Below are 5,257 nucleotides of genomic sequence, written 5' to 3' on the forward strand. Positions count from 1 at the left end.
ATGGACAAAATCTCAAGCTTGGGGATGCCCATGTCACCCCAAGATATATTCAAGAAGTACAAGCGTCAAAGCTTGGGGATGCCCAAGGCATCCCCTTCTTCATCAATAAAAATATTAGGTCCTGTTTCTGTTCACTATAGTTTTATTGCTTCATATACTATGTGTTATTCTTGGAGCGTCTGTGTGCTTTTATTTTCGTTTTGTTTTATGAGTTTTCTGAATAAATTGAATCATACCATGTGTGGGAGAGAGACACGCTCCTCTTTTTCATATGAACACTTGTGTTCTTCGCTTTACTTTAATGTTCATGGCGGAAGCTGAAAGCCGCAGCACTTATTGTTATTTTGTTGGAAACAGAAAATGCTTCATGTGTTAATTGGTATATTGTCTTGAATAATTTGATACTTGGCAATTGTTTTGAGATCTCATGGATCATGTTTAAGCTCTTGCATCATGTAGTTTAAACCTATTAGTGGAGAACTACCGTAGAGCTTGTTGAAATTTGGATTGCATGATTGATCTCTCTACAGTCTAGATATTTTCTGGTAAAAGTGTTTGAGCAACAAGGAGAGAATGTAGAGTCTTATAATGCTTGCAATATGTTCTTATGTAAGTTTTTCTGTACCGGTTCATACTTGTGTTTGCTTCAAACAACCTTGCTAGCCAAAGCCTTGTACTGAGAGGAAATGCTTCTCGTGCATCCAAAAACCTTGAGCCAAAACTCATGCCATTTGTGTCCACCATAACTACCTACTATGTGGTATTTCTCTGCCATTCCAAAGTAAATTGCTTGTGTGCTACCTTTAAAATTTCATTCCTTGTCTTTGCAATACATAGCTCATGGGAAAATAGCTTAAAAACTATTGTGGTATTGAATATGTTGCTTATGTATCTTATTTCTTATAAGTTGCTTGTTGAGCGGTAACCATATTTCTGGGGACGCCATCAACTTTTTACACCTTTGTTGAATATCATGTGAGTTGCTATGCATGTTCGTCTTGTCTGAAGTAAGGGTGATTTATCATGATTAAATGGTTTGAGTATGCATATTGTTAGAGAAGAATATTGGGCTGCTAACCAAAGCCATGTATCATGGTGGAAGTTTCAGTTTGGACATTAAACCTCAATCTCTTATGAGAACATTATCTGTTGTTGAATGCTTAAGCATTAAAGAGGAGTCCATTATCTGTTTTCTATGTTGTCCCGGTATGGATGTCCTCAAGTTGAGATCTATCAAAACTGAGAAATCAAATGCGATCTATCTCCTTGGACCTTTGTACATGCGGCATAGAGGTACCCCTTTGTGACACTTGGTTGAAACATATGTAATGCAATGATAATCCATGGAAATCCGAGCTAATTAGGACAAGGTGCGAGCACTATTGGTATTCGATGCATGAGGCTTGCAACTTATAAGAGGTCTTATGCATAACACATATGAATTATTACTACCGTTGACAAAATTGTTTCCATGTTTTCAAAATAAAAAGCTCTAGCACATGAGTAATCCATGCTTCCCTCTGCGAAGGGCCTTTCTTTTACTTTATGTTGAGTCAGTTTACCTACTTCTTTCTATCTTAGAAGCAAACACTTGTGTCAACTGTGTACATTGATTCTTACATGTTTACTTATTGCACTTGTTATATTGCTTTATGTTGACAACTATCCATGAGATATACATGTTACAAGTTGAAAGCAATTGCTGAAACTAAATCTTCCTTTGTGTTGTTTCAAACCTCTTATTAAGAATCTATTGCTTTATGAGTTAACTCTTATGCAAGACTTTCTGATGCTTGTCTTGAAAGTACTATTCATGAAAAGTTTTTGCTATATGTTATCTATTTGTTAGCAAACTATAGATCATTGCCTTGAGTCACTTCATTCATCTCATATGCTTTACAATAGTATGATTAAGATTATGTTGGTAGAATGTCACTCTAGAAAAATAAAATTATCGTTTACCTACTCGAGGGCGAGTAGGAACTAAGCTTGGGGATGCTTGATACGTCTCTAACGTATCTATAATTTCTGATGTTCCATGCTAGTTTTATGAACCTACATGTTTTGCTCACACTTTATAATGTTTTTATGCATTTTCCGGGACTAACCTATTAACAAGATGCCGAAGTGCCAGTTCCTATTTTCTGCTGTTTTTGGTTCCAGAAAAGCTGTTCGGGCAATATTCTAGGAATTCGACGAAACAAAAGCCAAACCTCCTATTTTACCGAGACGGACCCAGAACATCGAAGGAGAGTCGGAGGCGGACAGTAGGGGCCCCACACCACCTAGCGGCGCAGCCAAGAGGGGGGGCGCTCCCCCCTAGGGTGTGGGCCCCTCGGGACTCCACCGACATCGCCCTTTCGCCTATAAATTCCCTCGCGACGGAAAACCCTACATCAATCTATCATACTCCAGAAAGACTCCAGGGGCGCCGCTGCCATCGCGAAACTCCGTTTCGGGGGATAGAAGTCTCTGTTCCGGCACTCCGCCGGGACGGGGAACACTACAAGAAAAGTTTCCATGGCCGACAAAGTTGAAGTCGCGCCGTGGTTGCTGGTGTACCATGGCCGACGATTTTTGGTCTCTCCATTGTGCATGTCAAAACGTTTTTTTTCTCGTTTTTGAGGCCACCTAGCCCGACGAAAACGACCAAAACGTCGCGTATGGTGGCCCGGGACGTGGTGCATCTCGAAATCTCGGGTTCGCCGGCCGAGTCAACGCAAATCCACACCGCCGAGGGATATAGGGCCCAGATGGCAGCCTCACTGGCATTGTTTTTTTTCTCGATTGCGCCATCTCGTTCAACGTTCTCGGATCGAGCTGTTTACGATGCAGGATCATGGGTCCCGCATGTCATCCTCTATGAACCAAAATTCTTTCTATTCTTGGATTTTTTTTGACCCCCTGATTTCTGGCTACTTCCTTTTTCTTTTGATCCCTTGCCGCCTTGGAAACGTTGAGACCGCTGCTGCTAAATGGGACCCGCATGTCATCCTCTTTGTGCAATCAACTTTCTTTTCTTGGAGTTTTTTTTGGCACCTCAAATTTGGTCACTTGCCTTTTTCTTTCGATCCCCTACCGCCTCTCAAACGGTGATACCGCTGCTGCTAACTGGGACCCGCATGTCATCCTCTATGTACTATAAAACTTTCTTTTCTTGAATTATTTTTGGCACCACATATTTGGTCACTTACCTTTTTCTTTCGATCCCCTGCCGCCTTTCAAACGGTGATACCGCTGCTGCTAAATGGGACCCGCATGTCATCCTCTATGTACAATAAAACTTTCTTTTCTTGAATTATTTTTGGCTCCTCATATTTTTTCACTTGCCTTTTTCTTTCGATCCCCCGCCGTCTCTCAAACGGTGATACCGCTGCTGCTAAATGGGACCCGCATGTCATCCTCTATGTACTATAAAACTTTCTTTTCTTGAATTATTTTTGGCTCCTCATATTTTTTCACTTGCCTTTTTCTTTCGATCCCCTGCCGCCTCTCAAATGGTGATACCGCTGCTGCTAAATGGGACCCGCATGTCATCCTCTATGTACTATAAAACTTTCTTTTCTTGAATTATTTTTGGCTCCTGATTTTTTTTCACTTGCCTTTTTCTTTCGATCTCATGCCACGTTTGAAACGTTGAGGAACCTGCAGGCTCATGGGACCCGCATGTCATCCTCTATGTACTATAAAAGTTCATTTTCTTGGTTTTTTTCACCCTCTAATTTTTGGCAATTTCTTTTTTCTTTTGATCCCCTGCCGCCTCTCAAACGGTGATACCGCTGCTGCTAAATGGGACCCGCATGTCATCCTCTATGTACTATAAAACTTTCTTTTCTTGAATTATTTTTGGCTCCTCATATTTGGTCACTTGCCTTTTTCTTTCGATCTCATGCCACGTTTGAAACGTTGAGGAACCTGCTGGCTCATGGGACCCGCATGTCATCCTCTATGTGCTATAAAAGTTTATTTTCTTTATTTTTTTCACCCTCTGATTTTTGGCTATTTCTTTTTTGTTTTGATCCCCTGCCGCCTTGGAAACGTTGGGTAAGCTGCTGACTCATGGGACCCGCATGTCATCCTCTATGTGCAATCAACTTTCTTTTTCTTTTGATCTCAAGCCGCATTTGAAACATTGAGACCGCTGCTGCTAAATGGGACCCGCATGTCATCCTCTATGTACAATAAAGTTTCTTTTCTTGGATTATCTTTGGCTCCTGATATTTCGTCACTTGCCTTTTTCTTTCGATCTCATGCCGCCTTTGAAACGTTGAGTAAGCTGCTGGCTCATGGGTCCCGCATGTCATCCTCTACGAACAATAAAAGTTTCCTTTCTTGGAGTTATTTTTGACCCCTAATTTCTGGCTATTTGCCTTTTTCTTTTGATCTCCTGCCCCCTCTGAAACGATGAGGACGCTGTTGGCAGGTCGGTCCCACATGTCATCCTCTATGAACGATAAAAGTTTCCTTTGATGGATTTATTTTGAACCCCTAATTAATTTCTGGATATTTCCTCTGCCGCCTTGGAATCGTTGAGGATGCTGCTGCCTCATGGGTCCCGCATGTCATCCTCTCAGAACGGTAAATGTTTATTTTCTTGGATTTTGTTGACCAAACGATTTTTGGCTTATTTTTTCTTTCGATCACCTGCAGCCTTTAAAACGTTGAGGACGCTGCTGGCTCACGGGTCCCACATGTCAACCTCTATGAACAATAAACGCTGAGGATGCTGCTGCCTCATGGGTCCCGCATGTCATCCTCTCAGAACGAAAATGTTTCTTTTCTTGGATTTTTTACCAACAGATTTTTGGTTTATTTTTTCTTTCCATCCCCTGCCGCCTTTAAAACGTTGACGACGCTGTTGGCTCATGGGTCCCCGATGTCAGCCTCCCCGTACAAGAAACATATGATATCTTTATTATTTTGCAGACAATAAACAATGTATTGCGCTCTGAGCTATTTCAAACGGATAATTAAATCTTTATTTTTACATAAACAAACTTATATGTTGAATCTCCTTGTTTTTTTGTCTTTGCGAAGCATAGGACTTTCCTGTTTTTTTAGAAAATTTGGAACTTTCCTGTTTTGGAGTGGGCTGAAATTGTACGAGTCAAAAGGCCAAGCAGGATAGTTCGAAGGCCCAGATGTCCAGATGCAGCCCAATTGAAATCTTTCTTCTTGGATTTTTTTCACCCCCTGATTTCTGGCTACTTCATTTTTCTTTTGGTTCTGTGCGGCCTTGGAAACGTTGAGACCACTG

This window comes from Lolium perenne, chromosome 2 (assembly GCF_019359855.2).
Source record: "Lolium perenne isolate Kyuss_39 chromosome 2, Kyuss_2.0, whole genome shotgun sequence".
In the NCBI taxonomy this organism is placed as follows: domain Eukaryota; kingdom Viridiplantae; phylum Streptophyta; class Magnoliopsida; order Poales; family Poaceae; genus Lolium; species Lolium perenne.